The sequence below is a fragment of the Pseudoliparis swirei genome, chromosome 10 (genome assembly GCF_029220125.1).
Source record: "Pseudoliparis swirei isolate HS2019 ecotype Mariana Trench chromosome 10, NWPU_hadal_v1, whole genome shotgun sequence".
NCBI classification, from domain to species: Eukaryota; Metazoa; Chordata; class Actinopteri; order Perciformes; family Liparidae; genus Pseudoliparis; species Pseudoliparis swirei.
In genome coordinates this window covers 1,841,722-1,855,768 of record NC_079397.1, presented here as the reverse complement: position 1 = coordinate 1,855,768, position 14,047 = coordinate 1,841,722, and the positions used below count along the sequence as shown (strand labels likewise).

The 14,047-nt window shown below is 46.6% G+C and overlaps 1 long non-coding RNA gene across 2 annotated transcripts in view; it reads right to left on the bottom strand.

Moving 5' to 3' along the window:
* Positions 1-8,965: 8,965 nt before the first annotated feature.
* The window catches only part of LOC130200394 (uncharacterized), a 9,135-nt gene continuing 4,053 nt past the window's right edge, over positions 8,966-14,047 (bottom strand). The window contains exons 2-3 of one of the 2 annotated variants that reach the window (XR_008833004.1): positions 10,744-11,095; positions 8,966-10,222 (exon numbers count right to left, since the gene is read on the bottom strand). This is a non-coding gene — a long non-coding RNA (uncharacterized LOC130200394). The remainder of the gene's footprint in view (positions 10,223-10,743; positions 11,096-14,047) is intronic. The other variant, XR_008833005.1, reaches the window with a different exon arrangement.

The following is a 14,047-nucleotide window of genomic DNA, read 5'->3' as shown; positions in this document are numbered from 1 at the left end:
GGGTCAAGGGCGCAGGTGGTCGGTCGGGCGGAGGTCACCAAGCTAAGAACTGATTGGGAGACAAGGGGTGAAAGAGGAAAGAGAGGGGATGAAGAAGTTAGTGTTGGTGAGGTGATAGAAGATGGATTTGTAAAGGAGGAGCGTATGTCGTCTATCTTGTTTGTAAAGTAGTCGACAAAGTGGCAAAAGGGTGGAAGGAGGAGGGGGACAGGGGGGATCAAGGAGGTTGGAAAAGATAGAGAAGAGTTTTTTGGGGTTAGAGAAGGAAGACTGAATTTTGGTCAGGTAGAACGAGCTTTTGGCTGCAGAGATAGAGGAAGAGAAGGAGGAGAGGAGAGATTGATAGAAGAGCAAGTCTTCCGCTTGATTCGATTTGCGCCATTTTCTTTCCGCCGCAGGGTGGCTCTCTGCGCACCGAGTCCGACAACCACGGAGCCGGAGAGGATTTCCGAACCGGTCGTGTCTTAAAAGGACAAAGAGAATCAAGAGATGAAGACAGGGAAGAGAGGAGAGTGTCTGCGGCAGAGTTAGGATGCATGAGTGAGAAGCAGTCAGTTGAGGGAGAGCAGATAGGACAGAGGAGGCAAGAGAGGAGGGACAGAGGGTGCGAATGTTGCGGTACAGGTGCAGAGTCTGTAGATATGGGTGGGTTGTCAGTACCAGAGAGCGAGAGAGAGTAAGAGATGAAGAAGTGGTCAGAGACATGGAGAGGAGTCACAGTGAGGTTAGAGGTAGAGCAGTTTCTTGTGAAAATGTAGTCAAGGTGGTTGCGGGCTTTGTGAGTAGGAGGGGAGGGAGTGAGTGAGAGGTTAAAGGAAGACAATAAGAGTAAGAGATCACATGACTTCTCTGTCTGGATGTTAAAGTCACCCAGAAGGATGAGCGGGGGCCGTGTTCCGAAGTTCGATAGGAGGACGCCTAGCTCGTCAAGAAATCTCCCACAGAACCAGAGGGACGGTAGAGAACAACAATGTGAAGTTGGACCGGATGAGTAACGGTCACCGCATGAAACTCAAAAGTCAGTGGGATGAAGAGTGGAAGCGGTAGGGACAGAAACACCATGTCGGTGAGATGAGTCAACCTGTACCACGATATCCACCAGAGGGTCTGGGTGTGTGGCTAAAGGAGAAGGCAGAGGAGAGAGCAGCCGGGGTAGACGTGTTGTCTACTGTGATCCAGGTCTCAGTGAGAGCCAGGAAGTCAAGCGACTGCTCCACAGCAAAGCCAGAGATGAAGTCGGCCTTGCGGTTGGCTGACTGACAGTTCCAGAGGCCTCCTGTGACCAGGTGCTGGGTGTGAGTAGAACGGGTAGGAAGGATAACAGAGGAGGGTTCCGGTACATGAATGAGCGAGTCCTATAGTAACTACGAGTAGAGATACGCACAGGTATGGAAAAGACACACATATTCAAAAAATGGGGAAATACTCAGCCACCCCCGAAGACTCCAACGGAAGACTCCTATGTCTTTGTCCTCCGAGTCTTCGTCCGATGAGTCACACTGACGCAGCTGACGTGAAAACCCCACCGGTTATGAGAAGTTAGTGCCTACCTCCAGCCATGACACCGCCCCTTGGCTTTTGGTATTCAAATGACACTCAATAGAAACCAGGTGACGATCGTCGTCCAATCAGTGAAGATTCAGGTGTCGGAACACAGGACACACCTCTCTACCAAAACAACTCCTTAAAACAGGACAGACTAACAATCTAGCAGCTTTAATCAACAAATACAACAGTAACTTTAGCAGATAAAACTAGTTTAAAGAAGATACTTAGCAGGATCCAAGTAGTCAGTAGTCTCGCCTCACAGGTAGAAAATGCACACTGCAGACTTGGCCCCGGAGATCTTTTAAAGACACTCAGCCAGCCACGCTGACACCGCCTTGGCTTTTGGTATTCAAATGACACTCAATAGAAACCAGGTGACGATCGTCATTCAATCAGTGAAGATTCAGGTGTCGGAACACAGGACACACCTCTCTACCAAAACAACTCCTTAAAACAGGACAGACTAACAATCTAGCAGCTTTAATCAACAAATACAACAGTAACTTTAGCAGATAAAACTAGTTTAAAGAAGATACTTAGCAGGATCCAAGTAGTCAGTAGTCTCGCCTCACAGGTAGAAAATGCACACTGCAGACTTGGCCCGGAGATCTTTAAAGACACTCAGCCAGCCACGTTGACACCGCCTTGGCTTTTGGTATTCAAATGACACTCAATAGAAACCAGGTGACGATCGTCATTCAATCAGTGAAGATTCAGGTGTCGGAACACAGGACACACCTCTCTACCAAAACAACTCCTTAAAACAGGACAGACTAACAATCTAGCAGCTTTAATCAACAAATACAACAGTAACTTTAGCAGATAAAACTAGTTTAAAGAAGATACTTAGCAGGATCCAAGTAGTCAGTAGTCTCGCCTCACAGGTAGAAAATGCACACTGCAGACTTGGCCCCGGGAGATCTTCTCAAAGACACTCAGCCAGCCACGTTGACACCGCCTTGGCTTTTGGTATTCAAATGACACTCAATAGAAACCAGGTGACGATCGTCGTTCAATCAGTGAAGATTCAGGTGTCGGAACACAGGACACACCTCTCTACCAAAACAACTCCTTAAAACAGGACAGACTAACAATCTAGCAGCTTTAATCAACAAATACAACAGTAACTTTAGCAGATAAAACTAGTTTAAAGAAGATACTTAGCAGGATCCAAGTAGTCAGTAGTCTCGCCTCACAGGTAGAAATGCACACTGCAGACTTGGCCCGGAGATCTTTTAAAGACACTCAGCCAGCCACGTTGACACCCCTTGGCTTTTGGTATTCAAATGACACTCAATAGAAACCAGGTGACGATCGTCATTCAATCAGTGAAGATTCAGGTGTCGGAACACAGGACACACCTCTCTACCAAAACAACTCCTTAAAACAGGACAGACTAACAATCTAGCAGCTTTAATCAACAAATACAACAGTAACTTTAGCAGATAAAACTAGTTTAAAGAAGATACTTAGCAGGATCCAAGTAGTCAGTAGTCTCGCCTCACAGGTAGAAAATGCACACTGATAATGTCACCTGAACATTCTTGATGTCACCGGAACATTCATGATGTCACCGGAACATTCGTGTTGTCACCTGAACATTCATGATGTCACCGGAACATTTATGATGTCACCGGAACATTCATGATGTCACCTGAACATTCATGATGTCACCGACCATTCATGATGTCACCTGAACATTCATGATGTCACCTGAACATTCATGATGTCACCGGAACAATCGTGATCACACCTGAACATTCATGATGTCACCGGAACATTTATGATGTCACCGGAACATTTATGATGTCACGGGAACATTCATGATGTCACCTGAACATTCATGATGTCACCAGAACATTCATGATGTCACCGGAACATTCGTGATGTCACCGGAACATTCATGATGTCACCGGAACATTCATGATGTCACCGGAACATTTATGATGTCACCGGATCATTCATGATGTCACCTGAACATTCATGATGTCACCGGAACATTCATGATGTCACCGAACACTCCGTCATTAAAATTGTACAAAATGTGCAAGACGTCACCCGGTTCTCTCCGTTCTCTTTGGTTATCTCAGTTTATCTCGTTCTCCATTCTCCGTTCTCCGTTCTGAGCGGTTCGAACCCTTATTGGTGTTGACCCGTGTTAGGGCCCTGATGGGGTCAGGTCCAGCCCTCTGTAGCCTGAGTGGGTAAACACTGCTGTTGATACGAGGACCAGCGGTCAGCCCTGCCCCCTCAGCCCCGCCCCCAAAATGGTGAACTATCCTCATCAAACCCCTGCACGCCCCCAGACTCGTGATGCTATCAGCCCATCAGCTCCTATTGGTCTCCTGAGGGACCGAGGCGCTGGGAACCGGGACCCCAAACGTTCTCTGGAGAACAGAGGAGGAGCCAGACAACGGGGCCGGATGATGACCGCTGGATCCACGGAGGTGCAGATAGCAGACCCCCCCATAGCAGACCCCCATCAGAACCGCATCCCCAATGAAAATGAAAACAACCTGGAACCTGACGATAAGGAGCTGCCTGAGTGTCATCAGTTGCAGATACGGAGAGAGAGAATGAAAAGGAACAAAGGGAGGAGTTCAGGCCGACCAGGATGTAGATGCCCGGCAGGCCGTTGAGGTCGATGGCGATATTTAAACGTGAAGGTGAACGTGAGCGTCTCATCGCAGAACCGGAAACAACAAAACACATCACCACGGCGCCATCATCACCACGGCCACCTGCTTAAAAGACATTACAGAGAGAGAGAGAGAGAGAGAGAGGGGGAGAGGGAGAGAGAGAGAGGGAGAGAGGGAGAGAGGGAGAGAGGAGAGAGGGAGAGAGAGAGAGAGAGAGAGACAGAGAGAGGGAGAGAGAGGGAGAGAGACAGCGGGTGGCATGAAGGACTGTCAGAACGTGATGTGTGTTTGGGGCTCTGAGGCGATGTGAGCAGCTTTATTATTATTTACATCTGACGCCTGAGACATAATATCCATCGTTGACGTGGAAGGTAAACACGTTGTTAATCTCGTTGTTATTGTTTTATTAAAGACATTTCGCCCCGAGGTCGGAAACAATGCATATTTTTTCGGGAAAAATTAAAGAAGATACTTAGCAGGATCCAAGTAGTCAGTAGTCTCGCCTCACAGGTGAAAATGCACACTGCAGACTTGGCCCGGAGATCTTTTAAAGACACTCAGCCAGCCACGTTGACACCGCCCCTTTTTGGTATTCAAATGACACTCAATAGAAACCAGGTGACGATCGCTCGTCAATCAGTGAAGATTCAGGTGTCGGAACACAGGACACCTCTCTACCAAAACAACTCCTTAAAACAGGACAGACTAACAATCTAGCAGCTTTAATCAACAAATACAACAGTAACTTTAGCAGATAAAACTAGTTTAAAGAAGATGTTAGCAGGATCCAAGTAGTCAGTAGTCTCGCCTCACAGGTAGAAAATGCACACTGCAGACTTGGCCCGGAGATCTTTTAAAGACACTCAGCCAGCCACGTTGACACCGCCCCTTGGCTTTTGGTATTCAAATGACACTCAATAGAAACCAGGTGACGATCGCTCGTCCAATCAGTGAAGATTCAGGTGTCGGAACACAGGACACACCTCTCTACCAAAACAACTCCTTAAAACAGGACAGACTAACAATCTAGCAGCTTTAATCAACAAATACAACAGTAACTTTGTAGATAAAACTAGTTTAAAGAAGATACTTAGCAGGATCCAAGTAGTCAGTAGTCTCGCCTCACAGGTAGAAAATGCACACTGCAGACTTGGCCCCGGGAGATCTTTTGAAGCACACCCAGCCTGCCACGTTGACACCGCCCTTGGCTTTTGGTATTCAAATGACACTCAATAGAAACCAGGTGACGATCGTCGTCCAATCAGTGAAGATTCAGGTGTCGGAACACAGGACACACCTCTCTACCAAAACAACTCCTTAAAACAGGACAGACTAACAATCTAGCAGCTTTAATCAACAAATACAACAGTAACTTTAGCAGATAAAACTAGTTTAAAGAAGATACTTAGCAGGATCCAAGTAGTCAGTAGTCTCGCCTCACAGGTAGAAAATGCACACTGCAGACTTGGCCCGGAGATCTTTTAAAGACACTCAGCCATACGTTGACACCGCCCTTGGCTTTTGGTATTCAAATGACACTCAATAGAAACCAGGTGACGATCGTCGTCAATCAGTGAAGATTCAGGTGTCGGAACACAGGACACCTCTCTACCAAAACAACTCCTTAAAACAGGACAGACTAACAATCTAGCAGCTTTAATCAACAAATACAACAGTAACTTTAGCAGATAAAACTAGTTTAAAGAAGATACTTAGCAGGATCCAAGTAGTCAGTAGTCTCGCCTCACAGGTAGAAAATGCACACTGATAATGTCACCTGAACATTCTTGATGTCACCGGAACATTCATGATGTCACCGGAACATTCATGTTGTCACCTGAACATTCATGATGTCACCGGAACATTTATGATGTCACCGGAACATTCATGATGTCACCTGAACATTCATGATGTCACCGGAACATTCATGATGTCACCTGAACATTCATGATGTCACCTGAACATTCATGATGTCACCGGAACATTCGTGATGACACCTGAACATTCATGATGTCACCGGAACATTTATGATGTCACCGGAACATTTATGATGTCACGGGAACATTCATGATGTCACCTGAACATTCATGATGTCACCAGAACATTCATGATGTCACCGGAACATTCGTGATGTCACCGGAACATTCATGATGTCACCGGAACATTCGTGATGTCACCGGAACATTTATGATGTCACCGGAACATTCATGATCTCACCTGAACATTCATGATGTCACCGGAACATTCATGATGTCACCGGAACACTCCGGTCATTAAAATTGTACAAAATGTGCAAGACGTCACCCGGTTCTCTCCGTTCTCTTTGGTTATCTCAGTTTATCTCGTTCTCTCCATTCTCTCCGTTCTCTCCGTTCTGAGCGGTTCTTTGAACCCTTATTGGTGTTGACCCGTGTTAGGGCCCCTGATGGGGGTCAGGGTCCAGCCCTCTGTAGCCTGAGTGGGTAAACACTCGCTGTTGATACGAGGACCAGCGGTCAGCCCCGCCCCCCCCCCTCAGCCCCGCCCCCCAAAATGGTGAACTATCCCTCATCAAACCCGCCGCACGCCCCCCCCCCCAGACTCGTGATGCTATCAGCCCATCAGCTCCTATTGGTCTCCTGAGGGACCCCGAGGCGCTGGGAACCGGGACCCCCAAACGGTTCTCTGGAGAACAGAGGAGGGAGCCAGACAACGGGGGCCGGATGATGACCGCTGGATCCACGGAGGTGCAGATAGCAGACCCCCCGCCCCCCATAGCAGACCCCCCATTGTGAACCGGCATCCCCCAATGAAAATGAAAACAACCTGGAACCCGACGATAAGGAGCTGCCTGAGTGTCATCAGTTGCAGATACGGAGAGAGAGAATGAAAAGGAACAAAGGGAGGGGGGGGGGGAGTTCAGGGCCCCCGGGACCAGGATGTAGATGCATCGGCAGGCCGTTGGAGGTCGATGGCGATATTTAAACGTGAAGGTGAACGTGAGCGTCTCATCGCAGAACCGGAAACAACAAAACACATCACCACGGCGCCATCATCACCACGGCGCTCACCTTGGTTTAAAGACATTACAGAGAGAGAGAGGGAGAGAGAGAGGGAGAGAAAGAGAGAGAGAGGGAGGGAGAGAGAGAGAGAGAGAGAGAGGAGAGAGAGAGAGAGAGAGAGAGAGAGAGAGAGAGAGAGAGAGGGAGAGGGAGAGAGAGAGAGAGAGAGAGAGAGAGAGACAGCGGGTGGCATGAAGGACTTCATCAGAACGTGATGTGTGTTTGGGGCTCTGAGGCGGATGTGAGCAGCTTTATTATTATTTACATCTGACGCCGCGACCTGCAGACATAATATCCATCGTGTTGACGTGGAAGGTAAACACGTTGTTAATCTCGTTGTTATTGTTTTATTCGCAAAGACATTTCGTCCCCGAGGTCGGAAACAATGCATATTTTTTACATGGTTTGAATACATATTTATATATATATATATAACATATAATATAAATATATATATAATATAGATATAAATATATATACATTATATATAATGTATGTATATTATATATATTCTTTAATATATATTTATAATATATAATATACATATATATTAAGTATATATATATATATATTTAGATATATTAATATAAATATTAAAACTCAAATACATGGATAATATATATAGATATGTATATATATATATATAAAATATATATATACATATATTATATATATATATATTATACATAAAATATATTATATATATATTATATATTAATATAAATATAAAAAATCTAATATATATATATATATGTGTATATAATATCTGGTAAATAAGAATGTCGCTTGTGTTGGCTCCTGGGATACAGATCTGTGTCGTCGTCGTCCTCCGCGGTCCCGATGTCGGTTGAACTCCTGACGTCACGCGCGGTTGATTCCCTCCGATATCTCCGCCGGTTCCACTCAAGATAAAGCGAGCCGACGCCCTCTCGGCCCCCGGAGACCCTCGGCGTGTTTGTCCTCGCCGAGTCGGTTTTATCTGCGGCCCGACACGCGACAATGGATCCAACAATGTTGACCCACGAAGATAGGAAATGACGATGCTAACGTTAGCTCAACTCTGCTATCACACTGCAAAGCCCTTGAGCGTATGAAGGCGACACAAAGCGTAACACACACACACACACAGGGAGATTACATCTGGGCCAGCTAACGGCCGACTTCTCACTTTGATGAGCCAAGGAGCCAAGAGTCTGGGTGCTGGATTAAGATGGCTGAACTAGATTCACACACACACACACACACACACACCCCGGCTCCCTCGAGGGGTTAAACCCTGATCCCCAATTCATTTACATTGAGTAGTCACAAAGACTTCTTCCACAATGGTAAAAAAAATCCACCTTTGAGATTAGCCGGCATAAACAAACAGCGGTCATCTGAGAGGAGGCCGCTCTCCTCCCATCACACGAGGACCTGCTCGAGGCCGCCGCCGCCGCTGAATACATTATATCTGGGGTCCAAAGGAGCGATCCGTATGATGAGGCTTGTGTGGCTGTGTTGTGTTACAGCTCCTTGACTCTTATGGAAGGCGACACCGGAGGCCAAAGAAAGTGGTCAACAGTGGATTAATGCACCTTCGGCCAATCGGGACGCAGCGTTCAATATGGGACGACTTCGCCGGCGCCACGAGATGAAAATCGGTCGGTCACGGGCACCGAGACACGAAAAGAACGCCTGGAAAGCAGAAGTTCAGACGATTAAAAAGTCGAGACAAAGAAAGTAAAAGACAACACGGCGTGTTTATGACGTGATTTATTGTCATTTAAATAACTTAAAGGTCAAGATAGTGAGGTGGAAGAAACACAAGCATTGCATCATCTATTGTAGCTCTATTGTAGCTCCATTGAAGCTCTATTGTAGCTCTATTGTAGCTCTATTGTAGCTCTATTGTAGCTCTATTGTAGCTCTATTGTAGCTCTATTGTAGCTCCATTGAAGCTCTATTGTAGCTCTATTGTAGCTCCATTGAAGCTCTATTGTAGCTCTATTGTAGCTCTATTGTAGCTCCATTGAAGCTCTATTGTAGCTCTATTGTAGCTCTATTGTAGCTCCATTGAAGCTCTATTGTAGCTCCATTGAAGCTCTATTATAGCTCTATTGTAGCTCTATTATAGCTCTATTTTAGCTCTATTGTAGCTCTGTTGTAGCTACATTAAAGCTCTATTGTAGGTCTATTATAGCTCTATTGTAGCTCTATTGTAGGTCTATTATAGCTCTATTGTAGCTCTATTGTAGGTCTATTATAGCTCTATTATAGCTCTATTGTAGCTCTATTATAGCTCTATTGTAGGTCTATTATAGCTCTATTATAGCTCTATTGTAGCTCTATTGTAGCTCTATTGTAGCTCTGTTGTAGCTACATTAAAGCTTTCATTTGCCGATACGATTCACCAAAATGATTTAAAGGTGAACGTTGAAGAGCTCCTGTTTGAAGTTCTTAAACTTTAAAAAAAAAAGAGATTTCAGGGACTCTAAAGTGTTAATTAAGGATCTTTCTTAATGCTTCGACGTGTCACGTGAGCCGAAGTTCACCTCCTCGCGTTCTGAGTTAACCGAGATCGTGATACTGAAATTAAATATAAAGACATCCATGATTAAATCTGAATATCTCAGTGAAGAGAAGATTCAACGTTTGTAATTTCTGCTCAATGAATGACAAGAAAATATCAAACGACGTTCCGACGTTGAGGATGAACTCCGTCAGCGTCGGTCGGTTCTCCACTTTGTGGGCCGCGCGTCTGTCATCGAGAGATTTAAACAATCAAACACAAAGGAGTTAGTTTGTGTTGAGAGGAGGAGGCGCTGCAGGAGGAGGAGGCGCTGCAGGAGGAGGAGTGTGGCGCTGCAGGAGGAGGAGCTGCAGGAGGAGGAGCTGCAGGAGGAGGAGCTGCAGGAGGAGGCGCTGCAGGAGGAGGAGCTGCAGGAGGAGGCGCTGCAGGAGGAGGCGCTGCAGGAGGAGGCGCTGCAGGAGCAACGACAACGGCCTTAAAACCTGCAGGATTACCACAAGAGCAAAAGAGTGAAAGGCAACAAGAGAGCTTAAGTATCCACCTGATCCTACACACACACACACACACACACACACACACACACACACACACACACACACACACACACACACACACACACACACGCTCACACACACACACACACGCTCACACACACACACAAGCCACTTAAACATCCACACCTGTAATGAGCCATTCTGACATCGCTGGCTAACTGCCAGGATTCATGCAGGCTCGTGTGTGTGTGTGTGTGTGTGTGTGTGTGTGTGTGTGTGTGTGTGTGTGTGTGTGTGTGTGTGTGTGTGTGTGTGTGTGTGTGTGTGTGTGTGTGTGTAAGTGTGTGTGTGTGTGTGTGTGTGTGTGTGTGTGTGTGTGTGTGTGTGTGTGTGTGTGTGTGTGTGTGTGTGTGTGTGTGTGTGTGTAAGTGTGTGTGTGTGTGTGTGTGTGTGTGTGTGTGTGTGTGTGTGTGTGTGTGTGTGTGTGTTCTAAAAGTCAGATAACAAACTTTGAAAGTCTTGTTTTCCTTAGTTCCCCCTTGAAGGCGATGACCTCATCGTTTGTGCGTTCCAGAGTTCAAACGCCGTCGGCTCGCGTCGCTGCAGCGTGAATCCAAGATGGCGTCATGTCAACTAAAGTGACCAGGCGAGCGTGAATCCAAGATGGCGTCATGTCAACTAAAGTGACCAGGCGAGCGTGAATCCCTGGTTGAAAGTTTCTCGTGTTTTAGACGTTGACTGAGCGTCGTCATCTCATCATTCTTTACACAACAAACGTTCCAGCGTCGCCCTCCGCCTCTCCCACACAACGGGTTTTTTAGGGGGTTTTTGTTCACAGTTGAGGCTCATCGAGCATCTGCACTGTGAACAAAAAGAGGGGGGGGGCAGAAGAGAGAGCGATGAGACATAAGAGGCAACTGTCAAAACTCCTCCTCCTCCTCATCGCCCCCGAGCCTGGATTTAGACGTCCGTTATTGTGCAACGCTCCACATGTTCATCGTGTGGCGTTCAGGAGCCGTTGCTCAACAGATCCGTTTAAACGCCCGGCGTCACAGAGAGCCATGAAGACGAGGGAACAATCAGCGTCGTTGCATAACGCCACAAACACGATGGAAGCTGCTGCAACATCACGACAGCAACACGCGGCGGCGTGTTCTGACGGGCCGATAGAGACGGGTCTAAATAATAATAACCTTCAATCTTACGGCTCGGTCAGAACATCTTAATGGGACGGAACCAGAGCAGCTTGTAATCGTTTGTAAGTCATAATTCTTGGTAAGCGCTCCTCTGGATCTAAATGTAAACAGCGAGCGAGAGGTGAAGACGTGTTGGAGCGGTCGAGTTCAGCTTCAAGCCGTTTCTTTTTTACGGGTAACGGATAAACGTCGTGGGAAAAAGAGAGGAATGTCAGGCGGGAATGTTTCCATACAGGTGGAGATGCAAATTTGAGACGGTTGCATTCCCAGCAGGTACCAAGACGCTCCGGAGCGACTCGGGGGGCGGGGGGGGACGCTCCAGAGTGTTTCCTTTAGGAAGACATCGGGTTGTGCGTTGAGTTTAACGGTTTAGCTCCTCCCCTCCTTTTAGTCGCTGTTTCCATCCCATCACACTCACCATCACGTCACTCCCTCGTTCCCTTCACCTGTCCTCTCACTCCCTCGTTCCCTTCACTTGTCCTCTCACTCCCTCATTCCCTTCACCTGTCCTCTCACTCCCTCGTTCCCTTCACCTGTCCTCTCACTCCCTCGTCACTCCCTCGTTCCCTTCACCTGTCCTCTCACTCCCTCGTTCCCTTCACCTGTCCTCTCACCTGTCCTCTCACTCCCTTGTCACTCCCTCGTTCCCTTCACCTGGCCTCTCACTCCCTCGTTCCCTTCACCTGGCCTCTCACTCCCTCGTTCCCTTCACCTGTTGCCCGTCCCCTCGTCAGTCCGCCTCCTCTCTCCCGGGTGCTCTGGTGTTTTTCCGACCGAGCCCTGGAGCGTTCCACGTTGTGTTTCTATATTTCTGTCTTTTCCGCTCTGAGTGAAATATCTTTATTTGCGTTCTCTGAGTCGTGCTCGTGGGTCCACCCGAACACGCCCGTGACATCGTGTGTGTTTGTGTCTCGGGCTTTTATTGTGAAAGGTAAAAGCAAAAGGAGTGGATCCGGGCTGCGCTGCCTTCTCGTCGAGGTTGAAAGGACGAATAAAGTTCGCTGTCTGGAGTCAAGATGGTGGACGCCTTTAAAGCCGGAAAAATGTTCCTTGTTTTACAGAAAAAACTAATATTCCCGTTTTGTGTGAAAGTATTCGTGACAAAAAACTAGAGTTCTGAAAGATAAATATACATAACGGGTAAATTAATGACACGGGAAGAGAAGGGCCTGGTTCCGTAAAGGCCTTGTACTCTTAATTGTTAATTTGATCGCATTACGACTGCAGGTGTGCACTTTATATCATAAATATATATATATATCATAAATACATATATATATATCATAAATATATATATTTCATAAATACATATATATCATAAATCGTTTGAGCTGCAGACACAAATCTAGACGAGAACAAAGAGTTCAGCCGATTGGTCTGTTTTCTCGTTCAACGCGTGACTCGGCGGCTCGGTTAGCGTTTATTATTCTGCTAATGCCAAACACGTGTAGCTGGGCTGCCGTTAGCCTAGCTTAGCACGAACACTGCAAGTCCACCTCAAATCATATCGAGCATTTTCCCAGAAGTCTATTTTAGTATTTTGAAGTAAACCTGCGAACAACGTTGACGATCGTTTCGCTAGAACTACATTTCCTCGTAGCCGCTCGGCTACCGAGCTAAGCGACGCCGCGGAAGCCGCTAACCGGAGCGCTGCGGCTGAGCGGGGGTTGTAAAAGAGAACGAGGGGCGAGCGGCCCGTAACTCAGCCGTCGTTTGTCAGAGGGAGCGATTCCTCTTGGACCGCGGCCAAGTCTGGATACCTATCAGGTAGGAACTATCATCACATCTTTAGTCATCAAATATGACCTGGCAGGTGTTGCTGCAGGAGTCAGACCTCACACACAAACACACACACTCACACACACACAATCACACACACACACACTCACACACTCACACACACACACACACACACTCACACACTCACACACACACACTCACACACACACACACTCACACACACACACTCAGAAACACACACACTCACACTCACACACACACACACACACACTCACAAACACACACACTCACACTCACACTCACACACACACACACTCACACACATGCACACTGGCAGACACACACTCACAAACACACACACTCACACTCACACACACACACACACACTCACACACACACACTCACACACACACACACTCACACACACACACTCACACACACACACTCACAAACACACACACACACTCACACTCACACACATGCACACTGGCAGACACACACGTCGAGTCGATCAGAACAGTTTTGGCGCTTCTTCTCCTCGGAGGCCCAGTGTGTATCAGAGTGTGTGTATTTGTGTCATTGAGTGTGTGTCATTGTGTAGTTCATATTGACGCGTGTGTGTTCACTTCAGGACTTCGTTATTCGTTTATTTTCTTTATTCAATCTATAAAATCAAGTTGTCAGTCGAGAGCAACAAATAATATTATTGATCGGCTTCAACTGGTTCCACTTTTTATAGTTTTCCACTTTTTAGTAATTAGATCTGAATCAAAGAAAATATTAAACCCGTCATCAATAAAGGGTCATGGACGATTAAGTTGGCACATGTGGAGTTAAATACTTTTAAAAACTTAAAATAATGTTACATGCAACATAG